The following is a 23,853-nucleotide window of genomic DNA, read 5'->3' on the forward strand; positions in this document are numbered from 1 at the left end:
GTGAGGGAGTTCCGAGCGTTAGCTTTTCAGCTGGCAGAAACAACAAGCAAACTGACGCCCCCGTTTAATAAAGAACAGAAAATGTTGGGTGAAGACTAGATGACTAGGGTTTCTTTCGAGGCCTCTATGATTCTGCCACGTTTTGAGGTTAAATTTCTAAGGAAATGTAAATCGGTAATAGCCCTTAATCCGTGTTAGCCAATGACCCTGCCGCAGTCATAACACCGGTTCCCATCAGATCACCGAAGCTAAGAGCTGTCGCGCTTGGCTGGACCTGCGTAGGTGACCGTCCCTGTCTTCCGAGCGCTGTTGGCAATCGTGGTCCACTCAGCCCTTGTGAGGACAATTGAGTAGTTACTTGAATGAAAAGTAGCGGCTCCGGGCACGAAAACTGAAAACGGCCCCGAGAGCGGTGTGCTGAACATACGCACATCCATATTCGCTTCGAGCGACGCCTATCGGCTCAGGATGTTACGGTGGTCGGTCGGTACCATTGGGCCTTCCGAACACTTTTCCGGAATGAGAGTCTTAAACTGTATTAGAGTTGTGAATGCGGTTCCATTCTGCCCCAGGTCTGGGACACAACGGGCCAATTATCAGAATTCTTAATTTTTTTGGTTGTGTTCGCCTGTGCGCCTGTACAACTGATTTCTTTGTTCTACTGTTTAACGTATATATTAAACGTCGCACATAATGTTTTTAGCCTTTTCTTTGCTATTTTAATTCAACTGTGTTATTTTTAATGTTAGCGTTACCGTACTACCCCGGGTTCCCCTATGTGTACAAGTGGTCATCATGTGCTTGCTTCGGCGAAATACGAAAGAGGAAAACATTTTACAGCAATGAATTGTTTCATACTAATTCCCTTAATAGCAAAAGCTCAAGTGCAACCATTATTGTACCACGATTTTAGCAGCAATAGCCACCCCCGTGTATTGTTCATTGAGTATATTCTGTGTAAAGGTATTTCTGTGTCCGTCGACCCAGCTTCGATACGTAACAAGCATTCCGAAAATAGGTAGGCGCTACGTTCGCTTCAGGTAAATACTGCGTAAGTAGCGGAAAAGCCTCTTTAACGAGAATTTTGTCGCTACCCATAACAGACTCCGAAGCCTCGAGGACCACTGCTCCATGTGGGCGCCACGCCAATGTATTTCACGGAACTAGAAAATGGAGCGAATCCGCAGCCGATAAGAGAGTAAGTAGCAATTGTATCGATGGTCCAACCGGAGAATTGCTGCTCTTGATTCCTCCTCAACTGCTGTGAAAGCCGGACAAGTAGTCTTCCTGGAATTCCAGTTTTGATTTGGCGCTCATTCACCAGACTACAAATAAAGACGAAGCCATCTTCGTCCCAGAAGCAGACTGATAGTTTTTGTAAAGTTTATCAATCTCTTGTTAAGAGGGGACGTACGAGAAAATAGACAGGGACATATAAGGTAACGTAACTTTTACTGTTTCAGCGATAAGTGAACCTAATTTTGCACTAATTTTTGGCTAAAATCGGGACTTTTTAAAATTTCTCATTGAAGAATTTAATCTGGATCTTGTTCGATATTTCTGGAGTAGATATTATCACATGCGGAACATTTTCTGAAAGTTCGCTTCACTTTCCACTTTCAAAACGTGGTAAGTTATTCTTAGGAATTAGTCAAACAAATATGCGTAAAAGTTTTTGAATGACATTGTTAGAAGTCTCGTAACATTTTTTAAATTTATATGTACGATACACAGGATTTTTTATTCCATAAAAATTTAAATAAATTTCACAATAACGTTCTTTGAAAAAAATTTTACGACAGGAATGTGTGTTATACACTTCTGGAAATGGAAAGAAGAACACATTGACACCGGTGTGTCAGACCCACCATACTTGCTCCGAACACTGCGAGAGGGCTGTACAAGCAATGATCACACGCACGGCACAGCGGACACACCAGGAACCGCGGTGTTGGCCGTCGAATGGCGCTAGCTGCGCAGCATTTGTGCACCGCCGCCGTCAGTGTCAGCCAGTTTGCCGTGGCATACGGAGCTCCATCGCAGTCTTTAACACTGGTAGCATGCCGCGACAGCGTGGACGTGAACCGTATGTGCAGTTGACGGACTTTGAGCGAGGGCGTATAGTGGGCATGCGGGAGGCCGGGTGGACGTACCGCCGAATTGCTCAACACGTGGGGCGTGAGGTCTCCACAGTACATCGATGTTGTCGCCAGTGGTCGGCGGAAGGTGCACGTGCCCGTCGACCTGGGACCGGACTGCAGCTACGCACGGATGCACGCCAAGACCGTAGGATCCTACGCAGTGCCGTAGGGGACCGCACCGCCACTTCCCAGCAAATTAGGGACACTGTTGCTTCTGGGGTATCGGCGAGGACCATTCGCAACCGTCTCCATGAAGCTGGGCTACGGTCCCGCACACCGTTAGGCCGTCTTCCGCTCACGCCCCAACATCGTGCAGCCCGCCTCCAGTGGTGTCGCGACAGGCGTGAATGGAGGGACGAATGGAGACGTGTCGTCTTCAGCGATGAGAGTCGCTTCTACCTTGGTGCCAATGATGGTCGTATGCGTGTTTGGCGCCGTGCAGGTGAGCGCCACAATCAGGACTGCATACGAGCGAGGCACACAAGGCCAACACCCGGCATCATGGTGTGGGGAGCGATCTCCTACAATGGCCGTACACCTCTGGTGATCGTCGAGGGGACACTGAATAGTGCACGGTACATCCAAACCGTCATCGTACCCATCGTTCTACCATTCCTAGACCGGCAAGGGAACTTGCTGTTCCAACAGGACAATGCACGTCCGCATGTATCCCGTGCCACCCAACGTGCTCTAGAAGGTGTAAGTCAACTACCCTGGCCAGCAATATCTCCGAATCTGTCCCTCATTGAGCATGTGTGGGACTGGATGAAGCGTCGTCTCACGCGGTCTGCACGTCCAGCACGAACGCTGGTCCAACTGAGGAGCCAGGTGGAAATGGCACTGCAAGCCGTTCCACAGGACTACATCCAGCATCTCTACGATCGTCTCCATGGGAGAATAGCAGCCTGCATTGCTGCGAAAGGTGGATATACACTGTACTAGTGCCGACATTGTGCATTCTCTGTTGCCTGTGTCTATGTGCCTGTGGTTCTGTCAGTGTGATCATGTGATGTATCTGACCCCAGGAATGTGTCAATAAAGTTTCACCTTCCTGGGACAATGAATTCACGGTGTTCTTATTTCAATTTCCAGGAGTGTAGTATGAACAAAGTGATGCAGCAAATTTCACATTTTGTCTGCAATGATTCAGCAGAAAATGTTCCCTACACACTGAATAATTAAAGATGCGGGAGGAACAGAAGCAAGATTTTAGTAACATTTATTCTGAAACAAGTACCTTAACGTATGCTGAAACCTTACATTTGGTCTTTTCGGTATTCATGTAGCTCTTTCCTTCTAGTCTGGTCCTTGCGGTGTGGCCTTTTGCTAATATATATCAGTGACATTTTAGAAGTAGCGACAGGCACAATATCAGTCATTTCCAATAGGTCTTCAGGGAAACAGCCTGCGTCTGATTCTAATCTCCTAACGGACGTCATTCATCAAGTGTTACCATTATTTGCTCACCAGACAAGCGTCATATGAGGGAATTTTAAACAATAGTAGATGAGCAAAATGTTGTCTTTGCGTGGTTCTTCTAAATGAGGTTACTAAAGCTTCCCATCGGTATTTGTGTTCAGCACGTGTGCTTTTCTTTCACATATCGTAAATAATCGTGTCGTAAGTGGACTCGCAGCCTCCTGTACTCTACAGATGTGTTCTTTGATGACAGAAACCAGTAAAATAACGCAAACAATGGCAAAGTCGTGTGCAAAAGAGGGGTGTGGCCTTGCGCATTAGTTTAATCAATATTTATTTTATTTAATCTCTAGCATGAATTAAACTCTGAAAATTGGAGGCAATAGTTCTAACATACTACAAATCTGTCTGGCGGCAAAAATTTCAGTATTTTTGACCAATGTTCCATACATCCCAGTTTAAACAACTGTTTACGCATATTAGCAGAACGATATGACCAGCTACAAAAAATCATCCTTGTTAATTTAGTGATATCTGTTATAGACTGTAGAGATAAGAATTCAAATTCATGAACAGATTCTTTGAATGCTTACACTTACAAACTCTACAAAATAACATACGGAAAAAAATACGTTACTTTACTTCAGTTTGCCGGCCAGAGTGACCGAGAGGTTCTAGGCGCTTCAGTCTGGAACCACGCGACCGCTAAGGTCCCAGGTTCGAATCCTGCCTCGGGTATGGATCTGTGTGACATCCTTAGGTTAGTTAGGGGACTGATGACCTCAGAAGTTAAGTCCCATAGTGCTCAGCGCCATTTGAACCATTTTTTACTTCAGTTTCCTTATAAAATAGAATGTCCTTCCTGCAATCTACGTTGTGCTAGTTAGTGAATGTTGTTTCTGTGCTGCTAATAACTGAGCTACAAAATGTTGTAAAGTGTTAAACTAACATAAAGTACGTCGCCAGCTTTTAAGAAAGCATAAGGTAGAATTGTTTGAGGTATGAAACGTCTTTAAACAGTTTCTCTCAGGGATAGGTAAAACATTAATTTACATTCACAACGCACCACAACTTTCAGGCTTCAACAACCTTTCCAGCTGCACGTTGGCCTGTTCTGCTTTATCAGCAGGCATTTCTTACATCTGAAAACCTCATTTGTAACTTTGTGCATGGGTGCATATGCTGATTTGGTAATTTCTTGCTTTTGTACTAGTGTTCTCAACATGGTGAAATGTTATCGGCTGCCACACCATAGACTAATGGAACGTGGGGGAGCAACGTATCAAATAAAATATCGACCTTGGGCTTGATTTATTTTAAACAAATAAAAGTCGTTACATGTGTGAATACACACTACGACACATAAAGTGTTAGTACAGCGACATGGTGGAAGTGTCAGTCAGTAAACCAGTTGACAGTATGATCACAGAAAATCCAAATAATATTGACAAGAGCAGTTCAGTTAGCGCAACCTCTGGCAGTCTGCTTGTACAGCAGCGCAGGGGGAGTTACGGGCAACGTGAAGCCACAGGACTGTCTCACCTTACATCGTGTAGGCGATCCCGCTGTGGCCAACGGTGCAGTGCTCTCTGCTGAGAGACCATCTCATGTTGCATGTTCATCTCTGGAGAGGTATTTATTTATTTGTGATCATATACAGCGTTTGCAGTCTGGTAACTATGACAAACTTTGCTAGTAACGACATAAGAAAGGTAGGTACTACCACAAACCCGTAATAAAGTCTCCTTTGTTACATAAATTGCAGCATAACACCGTATATTACTGATCTGCTTCAAGATGTGCTTTATAAATTGTTGATATAAAATTAAGTCATAACTGCATCTACACTCAGGTTCATAAATTAAGGATAATTGCAGAATGTGGTGCCACGCAACGTGCCACTGCACAAAACTGGCGCTAACAGCATAGGCACGTAGGGAACACACATGATACAGATCTGTAAGTCCGCGGTATTGGTGATCAGTTGAGAAAAACGTCCTGAAACTCATTTGCTACAATACGCCACTGTTTCCTGCTCATGTACCCGAACATCAATAGTGGATATTATCACCATGCACAAGTACACAGGCGACACAACGGGTTGGCATACTCTGGATCAGGTGGTCGAACAGCTGCTGGGGTGTAGCCCCCCATTCTGGCTCCAATGCCTTTCGGAGTTCCTGAAGTGTCCTAGTCGGCCGCGGTGGCCGAGCGTTTCTAGGCGCTTCAGTCCAGAACCGCGAAACTGCTACGGTCGCAGGTTCGAATTCAGCCTCGGGCATGGATGTGTGTGCTGTCCTTAGGTTAGTTAGGTTTACGTAGCTGTAAGTTCTAGAGGACTGATGACCTCAGAAGTTGGGCCCTATTGTGCTCAGAGCCATTTGAACCATTTGAAGTGTCCTAAGGGTGTGAAGACGTGCAGCGATACGTCGACCGAGAACATCCCAGACGTGCTCGATGGCGTTTAGGTCTGGAGAACAGGCAGGCCACTCCATTCCCCTGATATCTTCTGTTTCAAGGTACTCCTCCACGATGGCAGCTGGGCGGGGCCGTGCGTTATCATCCATCAGGAGGAAGGTGGGACCCACTGCACCCCTGAAAAGGCGGACAGTTCCTCTGTCAATGACATTCAGGGGTGTACGTGCACCAATCATACTCCCAGACCCACACCATCAAACCACGACTTCCATACAGGTTCCTTACAAGGACATTAACGGGTTGGTATCTGGTTCCTGGTTCATGTTACATGAAAACGCAGCCAGAATCACTGTTCAGACTATAGCTGGACTTGTCTGTGAACATAACCTGGGACCACTGTTCCAGTGACCATATACTGTGTAAGTAGGCTGTTCAGGTTTTTTTATTGGTAACGCCACATAGCGCTCTGTATGAAAAATCACTGGCTGTGCTGTGTTCAGTCAGTGGCTGGTTGGCATTGTTGTAATACTCGCCATTGTAGTGTTGGGTGGCTGGATGTTAGCACCGCGTAGCGTTGGCAGTTGGAGGTGAGCCGTCAGCAGTGGTGGATGTGGGGAGAGAAATGGTGGAGTTTTGAAATTTGTAAGAATGGTTGTCATGAACGGATAATTCCAAAAACTTTGTGAGTGGACAGGTGGTGAGTTATGGACTTGCTATATTATCCGCAAGACTCTTCAATGGTAATTGTGCGCCTGCACAGTCAAACAGATGGCTGCTGGCCATCTCTACAAGGACTACAGTAGGTCTACACCTTTGATGACTCACCAATGCCATTATTTCTACAAGGACTGCAGTGGGTCTGCACCTCTGGTGGCCCACCAATACCGTAATCTCTACCAGGACTACAATGGGTCTACTCTGTGTTGACCTACCTACCAATATTCTTCAAAACTTCGACTGACTCTGCTGTGGGTTTGCTCTGTTGTGGCCCATTACCTGTCTGCATGTCAAGAGCCAGCACTGTCTTTCCGTTGGAAGGACAACACTACTTCTTCAAGACTGCATGGAAATCCACTACTTCTGTGTGCATTTTGTTTTACTCCTCAGACTTTGAAAAAAAAAAAACACTGCAATTTTACTGTGATGAAGGATCAGCACTGTCTATATGGACTGTGAGAAAATTTTGGCTTTTGACCAATATTGTATCAATAAATGTGTGCATTTGATTTCTTTGTTATTGTAATCATAATTATGAAATTTTTTTATCAAATCTGTATTGGCCACTGCCCAAAACAATTTGTAAAATTTTTTGTGGGGAGCATGGGGGCTATGTAAGTAGGTTGTTTAGGTTTTTTTATTGGTAACGCCACATAGCGCTCTGTATGAAAAATCACTGGCTGTGCTGTGTTCAGTCAGTGGCTGGTTGGCATTGTTGTAGTACTCGCCATTGTAGTGTTGGGCGGCTGGATGTTAACACCGCGTAGCGTTGGCAGTTGGAGGTGAGCCGCCAACAGTGGTGGATATGGGGAGAGAGATGGCGGAGTTTTGAAATTTCTAAGAATGGATGTCATGAACTGATATATATGTATATATCATGACTATTAAGGTAAATACATTGTTTGTTCTCTATTAAAATCTTTCATTTGCTAACTATACCTATCAGTAGTTAGTGACTTCCGTAGTTTGAATCTTTTATTTAGCTGGCAGTAGTGATGCTCGCTGTATTGCAGTAGTTCGAGTAACCAAGATTTTTGTGACGTAAGTGATATGTGAAACGTATAGGTTAATCTTAGTCAGGGCCATTCTTTTGTAGGGATTTTTGAAAGTCAGATTGCGTTGCGCGAAAAATATTGTGTGTCAGTTTAAGCACAGTTATGTATAATTTTTCTAAGGGGACGTTTCAACTGTGTTCTTGATACCAGGCTTTACGGGCGCTCCTGTGACCAGGGGTCAGTGGAATGTACCTTGCAGGTCTCCAGACGAATAAACCATATCTGTTAAGTCGTCTGTAGACTGTGTGTCTGGAGAAAACTGTTCCAGTGGCTTCGATAAGGTGCCGAGCAAGGCTACCTGCAGTACTCCGTGGCTGTCTGGGTGCACTGATGACGAGATATCGGTCTTCTTGTGGTGTTGTACACTGTGGACTTCCCGTACTGTAGCGCCTGGACACGTTTCCTGTCTGCTGGAATCGTTGCCATAATCTTGAGATCACACTTTGTGGCACACGGAGCGCCCTAGTATTCTACTCCTCATAACTTCATCAATACGTGTTCATTGAGCCATTTCCAATAGACAGTCACCATTAGCACGTCTGAAAACGTCTGCATACTTACTCGCTGCACTGTAATCTGACATGCACCAACACATCTCTGCGTATGTGGAATGCTGCGAGCGCCACCGTGCGACGACCGCTGGTCAAATGCGCCGCATGGTCATACCCCGAGGTGATTTTAACCCGCAAACCGCCCACCAGAGCATTGTTTCACCATGTATCAGCATTATCCTTAATTTATAAGCATGAGTGTAGTTCCTAATTACACTACTTGTCTCTAATCCAATTTATTAATGTAACACTGATATTGTGAATTACTTTTGCATCCCGACGGAATCCGTCTGTATAGCCAGACAGTTAAGGAGCCCGCATGGGAAACAGGGAAGCGAGATGGCAGGGGATCGAAAGCACCCCTCGGACTAAAGACGAGAGCTGAGCCAGCCAGGATGTGTTGTTTAGGTAAATACTGGGCTGGAACAAACACTATGCGATCAAAAGTATCCGGACACCCCCAAAACAATACTTTTTCATATCAGCAACATTGTGATGCCACCCACTGCCGTGTACTCAATATCAGCGACCTCAGTACTCATTAGACATTGTGAGAGAGCAGAATGTGTCATTCTGCGGAAATTACGGACTTCGAACGTGGTCAGGTGATTGGGTGTCACTTGTGTCATATGCCTGTACGTGAGATATCCACACTCCTAAACATCCCTAGGTTGTTCCGATGTTATAGTGAAGTGGAGAGGTGAAGGGATGCGTGCAGCACAGAAACATACAGACCGACCTCGTCTGTTGGCTGAAAGATATCGCCGACAGTTGAAGAGGGTCGTAATGTGTAATAGGCAGACAGCTATCCAGACCGTCACACAGGAATTCCAAACTGCATCAGCATCCATTGCAAGTGCTATGACAGATAGGCGGGAGGTGAGAAAACTTGGATTTCATAGTCGAGCGGCTGCTCATAAGCCACACATCACGCCGGTAAGTGCCAAACGACGCCTCGGTTGGTGCAAGGAGCGTACACATTGGACGATTGAACAGTGGAAAAACGTTGTGTGGAGTGACGAATCACGGTACACAATGTGGTGATCAGATGGCAGGATGTGGGTATGTCGAGTGCCCGGTGACCGTCATCTGCCAGCGTGTGTAGTGCCAACAGTAAAATTCGGAGGCGGTGGTATTACGGTATGGTCGTGTTTTTCATGGAAGGGGCTTGCACCCGTTGTTGTTTTGCGTGACACTATCACAGCACAGGCCCACATTGATGTTTTAAGGATCCTTGCTTCCCACTGCTGAAGAGCAATTCGGGGATGGTGATTGCATCTTTCAACACGATCGAGCACCTGTTCATAATGCACGGCCTGTGGCGGAGTGGTTACACGACAGTAACATCCCTGTAATGGACTGGCCTACAGAGAGTCCTGGCCTGTATATTATAGAACACCTTTGGGAGGTTTGGAACAAATACTTCGTGCCAGGCCTCACCGACCGATATGGATACCTCTCCTCAGTGCAGCACTCCGTGAAGAATGTGCTGCCGTTCCCCAAGAAACTTTCCAGTACCTGATTGAACCTATGTTTGCGAGAGTGGAAGCTGTCATCAATGCTAGGGGTGAGCTAATACAATATTGAATTCCAGTATTACCAATGGAGGGCGCCACGAACTAATACGTCATCTTCAGCCAGGTGCCCTGATACGTTTGATCACATAGTGTACGTTCTACCTCACTACGAAAACACTAATAAAACTTCAACATCTGTACGTATGTATGTATGTATGATCTACCCTAGACGCAGACGGGTGAGATACACGAGGCGTGCTGGCATCGGGGAAAGGCATTCGGCAACCAGATTCCTCTAGCACTGCAAAAAATCGATGCACAACACTGCAAACCTCGTAGAAGATATGAGAAGGAAAAGAAGCAGCAAAGTTTAGACCCTCATAGTACAGCAGAAATTTTTACAGATGTGAGTATTACATCACGCTACAATGCTAGGAACGTATAAATCAAGAGCACTCCTCTACGGTGACTCCATTCTCAAGATCTCTCCTCAGAGTGATGTTATCTAAAACTGCAGTATCTGATCAAAAGAATCCTGACATAATGCGGAACTGAGCACAAAATGTGGCGGAACCACCAATAGAAAAGGAGGCAGGCAGTATTGTGTTGTCGGTGGAGTACCAGTAAAAGAATGATGAATCGGTCTGGAGCTCTCAGTAACTTCGAACGTGGAGCAGTCACTGGATGTCATCTGAGTAGCAAACCAATCAGAAATATTTGAATACTTCTAAAGGTGCCAAAGTCGACCGTTGTTGACGTAGCTGTGAAGTGGGAACGCTACGAAACAACAACAGCTAACCGAGACTAGACAGACCTCATATGCTGACGGACGGGATCTGTCGAGCATCGTGAAGGGTGATTGTAATATAATATATGAAATCAATGGAAGGAATAACTCTTGAACTCCAAAACGCTGCAAGCGGTCCAGCAAGAACAGTGACTGTGCGTAGGATGTTCAAAGAATAGGGTATAATGTTCGAGAATCTCCACTTAAGCAACACATTTCGGTAGGCAGTGCTAAGCGACGTTTGAGCTGGAGTAAATAGTGACACCACTGAACAGTGAATGACTGGAAACAAGTGATCTGGAATGATGACACGTCGGCCAGAGTGGCCGAGCGGTTCTAGGTGCTACAGTCTGTAACCGCATGACCGCTAAGGTCGCAGGTTTGAATCCTGCCTCGGGCATGGATGTGTGTGATGTCCTTAGGTTAGTTAGGATTAAGTAGTTCTAAGTTCTAGGGGACAGATGACCTCAGAAGTTAAGTTCCATAGTGCTCAGAGCCATATGAACGATTTTTTGGAATGATGACACGCTATACCTTGAGTTAGTCCAAAGGGAGAGCTAGGTTTGGCGAATGTCTGCGGAACGTTACATGCAGTCATGTGCAGTACCATCTGTGAAGTACGGAAGAGGTGGTGCTACGATATGACGGTATTTTTGTGGCTGTGGTGTGTTCGCCTTATTGGTCATAAGAAAATGGCATGTGCGGAAGGAAAGAAACACATTTTACTGTTTTTTGTACTGTGTAGGTAGAAGAGCTGCATAGTGGAACACTTTTCAATCTTTCACCTCCATTCGACCCTCTAACAGAAGTTGAATGTATTTCCATACTTAATTTCTAATTGGTGACATTTACTTTTTATGCGCTGCAGTATTTTTCTGAAATTAAAAAAATTACTCCCTAAAATTAAGATTTCTACAAAAGTGAGGACATGTTCCAACGTGTAACATGGTCATGTCCACTCAACAGCCAAAAACTGGGCCACTATAGAAAAAATGGCAGAAGAATCGGACCGCTTGGCAACAACAGCAGAAAAACTGGACGAGGACGTGACGCCAGACAGAGGGAGTGGATCTTTATATCAGTAGATGTGTATTTAGCTATGCTCCAAGTGCTAAGGATTCCTTACTTTATGACACAGGTTATGGACAGACTGAACGTTCGCGACAGCCCACGACCACAGGAGAAGCATGGTCTTGTCTTAGCCGCTCGACCTCCTCATACACTCATGGAGAGAATGAAACTGGAAAGAAGATATGAACAGGTCTACCTTCAAGCTCTCACCACTGCCACACCCTTTAACGGAAACATGTTTCTTCTTCCCCAGGCATTAATATAAGAGCAAGAAGTAGACAGCAGACACCACATCGCGGGCAGTCAGTTGAAATGGCTCATTATGAGCAATACGTTAGAGACAGAGTCGCCGCTCTGACTGAAAAAGGCGGTTTTCAGTTACACATCCTGGCAGGAAGCATGGCGTGCCATCTACTACTGCGAAGAGACGGTGGGGGAATTGTGCTGACAGCGGGACTACCAAAACAGTTCGTGTCTCAGACAGGAAGAGACTGAGTTCACACAAGGGGGGACTTATTTTGTGAATAAGGCCCGACAGCTTCCATTCCTACAAGCGAGGCAGTTTTTATGAGAGACGAACTTCGCCGTGAAACAGGAACTCAGAGAGAAAAATATCTTATACTGGGTGGAATTTACATGGCTCCACCAGGAAGGAGCATGGGACAAAGTAATGTTCCTGATTAGAAAGTGTTTCCTTCATGTAGCTAGTGTCCAAGTGTGGTTTACAGGTCGCGAGGGACTAGACATCGTGAAGGTTATGTAGCGCAAATGGTTGGCTATCGGTTTCCTGCCGGGGTTGCGTTTCTTCGACGCCCTTTGGGACTGCGTTCTTGGAGCCTGCGACAAAGTGCCTCTTCCGGTAATAACGTCTGACGCCTCAGATTTCATGACACGTCGCATGGTAAGAGATGGAAATAATGAGGGATTCAGGACAAGATAGGCCTATTAGAGTGCTGGAAATGTTCTATTTTATTTACCTGTTCTTCTGCTCAATTTTATGTCGGTGAGAGCCAATGGTAGATTTGGATACACAGAAGTACATAACTGGAGATAAAAGAATACTAGTCAGTTTTCCATTAAGTGAAATATTTCTTATAAATTTGTTTTGAATATTAGATTTCTCATATATTTCGTCTCTACCTACATACACAAAAAGTAATAAATTAATAGGAACTGTTTTACGACTTTTTTAGTTACTTTAGGTTCATATCCATTTCCCCTCAATTCCTATCCCTTGCATCCTCTAAAAAATGTGTGAAATATTTATTCTAATAGTCAATCAGCTTTAATTCCTTCCTCTCCCCTCCCCAAATTTCTTCGTGTCCCTCTCTTTCTCTTAAATACTCACCTCACTTACGAATCACTCCATTCCCCCAAAATTAATAAATATATCAAGAAGTCTTCGTTGAAAATATTCGTTTTCTTTGTAAAGTCACCCACTATCTCACCTCCTATTTCGCTTTCCTTCTGACATTCCTACTAAAAGCTATGAAACAGTCTTCTTTTAAATCCTGTGTTCTATTTCCCTTTCTTCGTTCTGAATACATCCTTGCCGTACCCTTTTTCTCCGTGTCCTAACATAAAAGGAACTACTCATTTTTCTATAATATCTAATTTCGTTCCATGCTCCCTCAATCCCTCCTTCTCTTTTCTCTTCTCTCTCTCGTACACAAATAGATGTGAACACACACGCTTACTCACTGACAAAAACACACGTACATAGAGAGGTCTCAGCACCGAGGGAGTCACAAGACGTAGTGGATCATGCCAAATGGCTATAATTGTCTCCAGACAGCTATAGGGGCTGTGGAGATTGGCAACGCTTCATTTCGAGTACTGAAGGACTGAAAGAACTATACGTTATGTCACTTTGAATACGTTATGTCACTTTGAATACGTTATGTCACTTTGAATGGGCATGGATGTTCATCAGCAGTTTCCGACTTCTGAAGTAGTGTTGTGATTATGCGTAGAGATGCCAGAGATTATGGCGGTAGTTGCCAGTACTGATGGCTGGTCGACAATATTGTAGTTCAAACTAGAGACGTGGAAAGGCGGTATGTAGAAGTTGTTGTTAATCGAAGAGAGCACTTCATGGCAGTAACTAGCGACCAGAGACTCCTAAAATGAGAATGAAATTTACTGTATCAGACGGAATTGTACACTGAGTCCGGCCGGCCGTTCTAGGCACTTCAGTCTGGAACCGCGCGACCGCTATGGTCGCAGGTTCGAATCATGCCTCGGGCATGGAAGTGTGTGATGTCCTTACGTTAGATAGGTTTAAATAGTTCTAAGTTCTAGGGGACTGATGACCTCAGATGTTAAGTCCCATAGTCCTCAGAGCCATCTGAACCATTCTTTTGTACACTGAGTTCCTATCACAATCATACAACACTGTTACTTCAAGTCTGTATATGTCCGTAGTTTTAAGCGGTGAGTCCAAATCCTTAGGGGGACTGGGGCCTGACTTCGCAATGCCGCCCGTGGCTGGGCGTGCGCTGTTTACTAGTATGGGCGCGCAGGAGCTCACAGGCCGCCAGTGGGCCCGCGGTGGTGCAGCATGGCGTGATTGGCCGAATCGGTAGGTTGTTATTCTCCGTATGTACGCCGGGCTGGTGTTGCTGAGGTTAACGCGCAAGCGGCTTAGGGGTGGTCGCGCCTGCGCTGTTAAGCGGCGGTGCTGCAGCCACCTATCGGGCGGGAGCTGAAAGCCTCCTGATTCCTGGCCGCGAAACGCTGAGCGCCACGATGCGATCATCGATGATATTACATAAACTAATGCTCAAATGTTGGCAGTCGTTCCGTCTCTGCTGAAAAATGTTGCTGGTAATGGCATAATTGCCTCATGTAGTCAGACAACACACCTTATACACCAGTACTGTGTTGACGCTCGTCAGCGCGACCGTGAGCTACGAAAGTAAGAAAACGTATATGACACGTATTAGTTGTTTGTTTGTCACTTGGAGACATATCAACTAATATGTGCAATGAAAATCTTTAGGCACATGGATGTTCAATTTGTTCAATTCTCATATCGTCTATATCCGTTACTTTAGCATTTTTCTACGGGGTGTTCCATTTATCTGATGACCGCCTGCCCGGGATATTGCAGGCCGGTCACGGAAGTCGCGTCTGCCGGTCGAATGCGTCCAGCGGGATCACACTAAGCCCCCCCACCCCTTTTTATGGGTTTTAACCTAAAGGCTCTCCAGACATACGTACCTTGTCGGCCAGTGTCATGAAAGCAGTGAAACAGGTATCACGAGGTCTGCAAAGGCAACAGTGCCAGAAGCGAATTACTTAATTCCACAACGAGTAGCCGGCCGCGGTGGCCGAGCGGTTCTAGGCGCTTCAGTCTGGAACCGCGCTGCTGCTACGATCACAGGTTCGAAACCTGCCTCGGGTATGGATGTGTGTGATGTCCTTATGTTAGTTAGGTTTAAGTAGTTCTAAGTCTAGGGGCCTGATCACCTCAGATGTTAAGTCCCATAGTGCTTAGAGCCATTTTGAACCACAACGAGTGTTTGTTTACTACTCGTATGTGCGTCCAGAGACCGATCGTACTGTTCAGAGATTCTTTGAACAGAAGTTTCCAGGTGTTCGAGTTCAGAGCCGTGATGCAGTTTAAAAATTAGTGAATAAATTTCGTGAAACGGTAAGTGTTCAACGCAAAAAGCGTAACGACGATGTGCATCTACATCTACATCCATACTCCACAAGCCACTTGACGGTGTGTGGCGGAGGGTACCTTGAGTACCTCTATCGGTTCTCGCTTCTATTCCAGTCTCGTATTGTACGTGGAAAGAAGGATTGTCGGTAGGCCTCTGTGTGGGCTCTAATCTCTCTGATTTTATCCTCACGGTATCTTCGCGAGATATACGTAGGAGGGAGCAACATGCTGCTTGACTGCTTGAGTGCTCACAGAAGCTTTTCTCTGTAACATTACATACCGCCTGGAAAACTCCCCTAAAATCTCAAACGTCTTTCTCAGTAAACAGAAATGTCGTGCACCTCTGTACAAAGAGGTATTAAGCTTCTTGGGCTAAGGTTCTACGAAGTATCAGTATTGCTGAAACTTCGCCCTGATGATCCTGCGTTTTGCGAACGGGTGTTAAAACAAGTACATGGCAATGAAATGGATCCCCGTCTCATTCTGTTTTCAGACAAATCTCGGTTCCATTTACACGGGTAGATTAATTCCCAAAACTGTCGACACTAAAGCACAGATAGATCTGTTTTGCTTCATGAGGAATCCCTTCACTATCAGAAAATAGGAGTGTGGTGCGCAGTTAGTGGTGACAGAACAATAGGCCCAATTTCTTTTACTGATAGTTACAAGTAAAATATATATGCAAAACATTTTCCGACAGTTTTTTAATGAACTGAGTTGAAGTGAACGAAGCTTCGCATTTTTCAACAGGATTCGGCAAGGGCTCAGACCAGTTTCTTTGCAAGCAAATCAGGATGCATTTCATAAAATAGTGATTAGTAACAATATCAGGCCCGCTAGAAGACCTGATTACAGACCGTGCAATTTTTACATGTGGAGTGCACTTAAGGACAAAGTTCACTCGATAAATCCTCACACGACAGAGTAACTCAAGGATAATATCCGCGAATCAAAAATGGCTGTGAGGACTATGGGGCTCAACTTCTGATGTCATCAGTCCCGTAGAACTCAGAAATAACCTAAGGACATCACACACATCCATGCCCGAGGCAGGATTCGAAACCTGCGACCGCAGCGGTCGCGCGGTTCCAGTCTGAAGCGCCTAGAACCGCTCGGTCATATACCCGAAACAATTAATGCAATATATTAGAGAGAATTTCATCGTGTGATTAATAATTTCTTGAAAAGATGTCAGAAAAAAATGGCTCTGAGCACTATGAGACTTAACATCTATGGTCATCAGTCCCCTAGAACTTAGAACTACTTAAACCTAACTAACCTAAGGACATCACACAACACCCAGTCATCACGAGGCAGTGAAAACTCCTAACCCCGCGGGGAATCGAACCCGGGAACCTGGGCGTGGGAAGCGAGAACGCTACCGCATGACCAACAGCTGCGGACAGATGTCATAAATGCGTAGAAAATAATGGTAGGCAGTTCCAGCGTCTCCTTGCGTTACATGGGCGAGTAAAAATTTACTTATATAAATTTTAAATGTAGTCCTATCGCACCGCCGCAGCAGACGAGTGACACGGCATCTGATCTGCGAGCAACGGAGCGCTGACGGCGCGGCATCTATAGCATCGCACAGGCGGTCATCAGATAAATGGAACACCCGGTATTTCTCAATGGCTTTGTCAAGTTTTTCCAAGACGGTTTCAAGTGTGGCGTTGTTAGTGTTGACAGCTATTTGTCATTCCCTTATGTTATATTTATGCGACCCACAATATCTGATGAACAATGATATGAGCAGACAGGTTGTTGTTCCCCGGATCTATCTTGAATGCACTATTCTATCATTACAACAGCCTCGGAGAGTTTAGACTGGTTTCGGACATTAAGGGATGAAATCAAATGATTTCGTTTAGATTCACGATCACGCCTCGGTCTTTTACAGACAAAATTGTGTATGTACTTAACAAATTTTTCACTGCCACTCAGTATATAATCAGACTATGTTTTCACAGAAGTTTTAAATTTTGTTCGCTGGAAAAGAACAAAAAAAAAAACAGTATTAACGAATGCGTAATCCTGGATTCGCCTTCAGGTCTGACATATACTAATGGTTATGAGAGTTACAATGCAGAGGATTCCTTAAGATTTCATTGCACATTTTCAGCCTGGAGATTTAAACAAGTTTGATAACGGAGGTGCAATATGCTAGTTTTCCTGCCAGCGGCGAATATACACGTAAAACAGCGAGCGCTTCGGACAGCAGCTACGTTACCACTGCGCTAGCTCTCTGCTCTCTCATTGCCATTGCAATGGCTAATATAATTCGTCTGCAGGGTAACAGACGAGGTTAGCTGAATTTCCTCCTTAGAACGACCTACTGAACTCAAAACAATAAATTTGATAACCCGATGTCTCACCTTACCTGAAAATCACTCAGATTATTTAATGGAACTGAGAAAGAACCAGGAAGTGAATTTAGCAGAATAATTTCGAGCAACTCCAGGGAGTTACATAAAGATCACAGAGTCCCAGACACATTATGCGATCTTGTCAGTTACACTAGCGAAATGAATAATTCAGTAGCTGTAACAGTCATTAGTGTTTTTCTTCCTTAAGCTTATTGCAAATGGTAAATGAACGGGCCCGCAAAATTACAGACCATTATCCTTATTATCAACTTGCTACAGAATTCCAGAACATTTTATAGGTTCTAATACAATAATTTTCGTAGAGACTGAAAATATTATGTCCACGAATCACCATCGTTTCAGAAAGCGTCGCTCGTATGAACCTCAGCTGGCCCTTTTCTCACATGATATACTGTGAACTATGCATGCTGCCCTTCATCCAGATTCCATATCCCTAGCTTTCCGAAAAAGCATTTTGCACGGTATCCCGCTGCAGGTTGTTAAGTAGGAAAAAAGAATCAATAATGTTCCCATACAGCATTAGTAGTGTCCTGCTCGATACAGTCATGTCGATTAAATTTCTAGGCGTAGCGTTGCAAAGCGATATGAACTGAAACAAACACGTAAGGAAGGTGGAAGAAAAGGTGAATGTTCAGATTCAGTTTATTGAGAGAATTTCAGGAAAATGTGGCTCATACGTAGAGAAGACCACTTATGGAACGCTAGTGCAACCGATTCTTGAGTAAAGCTCAGGTCTTTGGAATCCCTACCAGGTCGATTTAAAGAAAGCCATCGAACCAATTTAGAGGAGGTCTTCTATATTTGTAACCGGTGGCTTTGACTAACACGTGAGTGTTACGCAGACGCTACATGAACTTAAACGGGAATCCTTGGAGGGAAGACGACGTTCTTTTTGTTGATCACTATTGAACTTAAAGAATCGGCGTTTTTATATAGCTGCGTAACGTTTTCGCTGTCGAAGAAGTACGTTTACCGGTTGGACCACGAAGATAAGATACTAAAAATTAGGGCTTACTTGTAGGCATATGCACTCCGTCTTTAGGCCGCAAGTGGCCCATCGGGACCATCCTACCGCCGTGTCATCCTCAGTTGAGGATGCAGATAGGAGAGGCGTGTGGTCAGCACACCGCTCTCCCGGTCGTTATGATGGTTTTCTTTGACCGGCGCCGCTACTATTTCGGTCGAATAGCTCCTCAGTTGGCATCACGAGGCTGAGTGCACCCCGAAAAGTGGCAACGGCGCATGGATGCCCAGATGGTCACCCATCCAACCACCGGCCACGCCCGACAGCGCTTAACTTTGGTGATCAGATGGGAACCGGTGTATCCACAGCGACAAGGCCGTTGCCTTGTAGGAATATAGACAGTAGTTTTTAATTCTCTGTACCTGCGAATGAGCCGGCCGGAGTGGCCGATCGGTTCTAGGCGCTACAGTCAGGAACCGCGCGACCTCTACGGTAGCAGGTTCGAATCTTGCCTCGGGAATGGATGTGTGTGCTGTCCTTAGGATACTTAGGTTTAAGTAGTTCTAAGTTCTAGAGGACTGGTGACCTCAGAAGTTGTCCCATAGTGATCAGAGCCATTTGAACCATTTTTGAACCAGCGAATGGAATAGGGAAAGAAACGACTGGTGGAGGTACAGAGTACCTTCTGCCTCACACCGTAATGTGATTTGTAGAGTATCTACGTAGATTTAGAGCTGGAAAATCTCATTCACCACACGTGGTTAATTTACGATATTTCTAGGGTAAGCATTATGCGTGTTTTACATATCTTCACAGATTAAAAAAAATGTATTTCTTGAGAACACTCTACATCTAGATCTACATCTACATTTATACACCGCAAGCCACCCAAAGGTGTGTGGCGGAGGGCAGTTTACGTGCCACTGTCATTACCTCCCTTTCCTGTTCCAGTCGCGTATGGTTCGCGGGAAGAACGACTGTCTGAAAGCCTCCGTGCGCGCTCTAGTCTCTCTAATTTTACATTCGTGATCTCCTCGGGAGGTATAAGTAGGGGGAAGCAATATATTCGATACCTCATCCAGAAACGCACCCTCTCGAAACCTGGCGAGCAAGCTACACCGCGATGCAGAGCGCCTCTTTTGCAGAGTCTGCCACTTCAGTTTGTTAAACATCTCCGTAACGCTATCACGGTTACCAAATAACCCTGTGACGAAACGCGCCGCTCTTCTTTGGATCTTCTCTATCTCCTCCGTCAACCCGATCTGGTACGAACCCCACACTGATGAGCAATACTAAAGTATAGGTCGAACGAGTGTTTTGTAATCCACCTCCTTTGTTGATGGACTACATTTTCTAAGGACTCTCCCAATGAATCTCAACCTGGTACCCGCCTTTCCAGGAATTAATTTTATATGATCATTCCATTTCAAATCGTTCCGCAAGCATAATCCCAGATATTTTACATAAGTAACTGCTACCAGTGTTTGTTCTGCTGTCATATAATCATACAATAAAGGATCCTTCTTTCAATGAATTCGCAATACATTACATTTGTCTATGTTAAGGGTCAGTTGCCACTCCCTGCACCAAGTGCCTATCCGCTGCAGATCTTCTTGAATTTCGCTACAATTTTCTAATGCTGCAACTTCTCTGTATACTACAGCATCATCTCATTGGAACTACCTACAAAACAGAGAAACGCAAATTATAAGACAGTAATAGATCATTAATTGCAAAATGTGAACCTCCGGAAATAAATTCCTTAAGTGACAAGTAATTAAAAGCCTAGAATTTTTAAATGAACTGCGCAGAAAATCAGTGTGCCATTACAGAAAAAGCGCTGCAAAGGCATAAAGAGATTACAGCTGGGAGTGTAAAGAGGAACACACTACGTTAACAGTCCAGTCTTTAATATTTTATTCTAAAATAAAACTGTTGTTCAGAAACAAAATAAAATGTTTATTCCCAGTTTCATGAGCATCATAACGTCCGTTAATTCCCATAGCTTGTTATTTGATCTATAAGGCTGTTTTCGGACTGTTTCTATTGTTCCATGCAATACAATTTGAAGAACAATGCTGCTGATCACCAACATACACTTGAAGCTCCCATCGTCAAGTGAAGCGCTAGTGCGTTAAATAACAACACTTGATTTCGGATATTCAATGCTGGTCGAACTCAACGTCCACACATAGGAGCACAACTTACCGTCTTAGCCTTTCCATGTCTGGAATGAGTAGGACCATTCCCTATGGATCCAATATGTCAGTTTTGGTGAACTGGTGTGCTATAGAAATAACTCTGCGCCTGTTTAGTCACTAGGACTTCTCTTACGTCCCAAGCGGGAAATACCAACCCGCTCGCTGATTTCAGAAGATCCTAGCGGCACTTGAGATATTTTAAGATCTATGCATTTTCATTAATTGGCGCTATAGCTACTGTCTGGCTTCTGTCCCTACTGGGACCTGCCACCATTATCTCTCGAACGACTCGACAAAATCACAACACGACTTCAGAAATTGGAAACTGCTGCTGAACGTCCATCCCTTGGCACAGTAATATAGCTTATAGGTCTTACAGCCCTCGATACTCTAAATGTAGTTTGTCCAATCTCTACTGATACCAAATATATATCAGCAGAAATTGTACGGCAAGAAAGGGAGAATGAATTGATTGTTTGTGCTAATAACGACCATCCTCCTTCACCTCCTCTGCATTACTGCAGATGACGTGTCACTGAGCACATTTGTTCTGTATTTGCAGTACACGTGAGTCGCCTAGTTGTTTCCACTGCATTGTGTGGAATACGAAGGTTCTGTTATAGTTCAGTAACCTGCTGTCTCCAAGTTTATGTCCACAGCGCAGAAAACAGCACGTAGGTCGTAGGTTCTGTATCTTGAGGCTGAAACTGACTTTTAGCGAGGTTCTGTTCTGAAATAATGTATCACTTCTTTGGGATTCCACCCGCGTATTTTAATACGGCCACTCGAGAAGGCTACATGATCTTAATACAACACCTTCTGATACAGCAAAGTACATGATCAAACACTATGTCTTCGAAAATGTATCTTTACACTATTTGTGGCACGTGTCTGTGCCCCACGACTACCGGAGTGAATCTTTTAATACTGAATACTAGCAAACACATCCTGCCACAGACCACATGACTCTACATCTCGACTGCCTAATCCAGAGTGACGAACAGGAACTTAAATTAAAATTGGAAACACATCCTATGACAGACAACATGACTGTTCTTCTCGACTGCCTAATCCAGAGTGAGGAACAGCCCGAAACACTTCGCGCGCCATACCAGAAAAGGCGTGACCCATACGCTTCAGAAGTGCTTCGTCAGTCTTTTCTTTTTGATTTCAATTGTTTTTAATAATTTTAAAATGACTGATTGACAGTCAGCTGTTGAGAGATATTGGTATTAAAAAGTCAAGTCATTCCAATGAGCAGTTTAACTAATAATAATAACTATACTTTAACCTGTTGGCGCCCTTGCTCCAAACACAGCAGCCAATCACAGAGCAGTAGCATTATGCAGGCGGCCTTTCGCACGGAAATGGTACCGAATCTAACATCTGCCACAGGTACCTCACACCACATTTCGTCATTATATACTTCTTGCATCTCCACTGTTCTGGGAACAGTTTCTTAGAGACTAATATGATGGCTGACTAAGCCATAAATATTACAATTGCTACGCTACTGAAATTCGTCCCGGCATCAAGCGACTCTCTGGATACAAATACGAGTGTGTGTGTGTGTGTGTGTGTGTGTGTGTGTGTGTGTGTGTGAGTGAGTGAGTGAGTAAACGTATGTGTTCGCGTCTGTGTGTGTATGAGAGAGAGAGAGAGTGAGAGAGAAAGAAGCTGAGAGAGAGAGAGAGAGAGAGGGAGGGAGAGAGAGAGAGAGAGAGAGAGAGAGAGAGAGAGAGAGAGAGATGAAACAACACAAAACAGCCTTAAAAAAGTGCCTCTTAATTGATTACTTAACAGGTATGCAGGTAAAGAGGAAATAAATAAGAAATGTGATATTTAAAATATATATTTATAAGAAATTAATTTCACCTAAAAGCGTAACTTAATGGAACACTAACTCGTATTCTATTGACTCGAGTTCGATATTTTTCTGTAGCCAAGTGATCTTCCATTGTTTCTTACAGACTGAAAACTAAATGGAAGAACAAGTAAATAAAATGGAATGTGTTCAGCACTCTAGCATGTTGTTCAGAACCACCCATTATTTCTAACTTTAGTCATTCGACGTGGCATGGTATACATGAGTCGTCGGACGTAACTGCCAGAAGAGGCAACTTCGTCCCAGGCTTCACGAACACAGTCCCAAAAGACAGTGCTCGTGGTCTCTCATACCATTCGTTCTCCATGTTGTGGTTGGCAGGATAGCCAACCGTGTTCCTTAAAGGAGGCCGAAATGCACGCGTTTTAGCTCACGCAGGCTGTCGTGAGGTCTGGAACATGACAAGGGAATTAGAATTGAGAAAAACGGACGTATCTGGTGGAATACTTAACTTTAATCTGTTAATGGAGAACGTCGCTCTTTATGGTAGATGCTTCGCAATATCAATAGTACGGATACTGGCGCCTTGCTAGGTCGTAGCAAATAACGTAGCTGAAGGCTATGCTAACTATCATCTCGGCAAATGAGAGCGTAATTAGTCAGTGAACCATCGCTAGCAAAGTCGGCTGTACAACTGGGGCGAGTGCTAGGAAGTCTCTCTAGACCTACCGTGTGGCGGTGCTCGGTCTGCAATCACTGATAGTGGCGACACGCGGGTCCGACGTATACTACCGGACCGCGGCCGATTTAAAGGCTACCACCTAGCAAGTGTGGTGTCTGGCGGTGACACCACACTCCACTGGATTAATATAAGCAGTCTGTGGTGGCCGGTCAGTGATGCTAAAGCCCATGTTGAACAGCTTCTGTTTAATGATTATGGAGTTACTCACAGGAGGATGATCTTCCTGTAACGTGAGTTCTTACTCAAAACATAGCATCCCCACTCAAGGCAGCATCACATTCTATATCTTTCTGGTCTTCAGATATCTAAAGGAAAACCGATATGCATTAAGACCAACTACGTCGTTAGCTTTACACTCAGTTTCATAGTCTGGATAAACATTTTCTGA

The 23,853-nt window shown here is 44.6% G+C and overlaps 1 pseudogene; it reads right to left on the bottom strand.

Moving 5' to 3' along the window:
- Window positions 1-18,963: 18,963 nt before the first annotated feature.
- On the bottom strand, window positions 18,964-19,081 carry LOC126299632 (5S ribosomal RNA; annotated as a pseudogene).
- Window positions 19,082-23,853: the final 4,772 nt, after the last annotated feature.

The sequence above is a fragment of the Schistocerca gregaria genome, chromosome X, assembly GCF_023897955.1.
Source record: "Schistocerca gregaria isolate iqSchGreg1 chromosome X, iqSchGreg1.2, whole genome shotgun sequence".
Classification (NCBI taxonomy): Eukaryota; Metazoa; Arthropoda; class Insecta; order Orthoptera; family Acrididae; genus Schistocerca; species Schistocerca gregaria.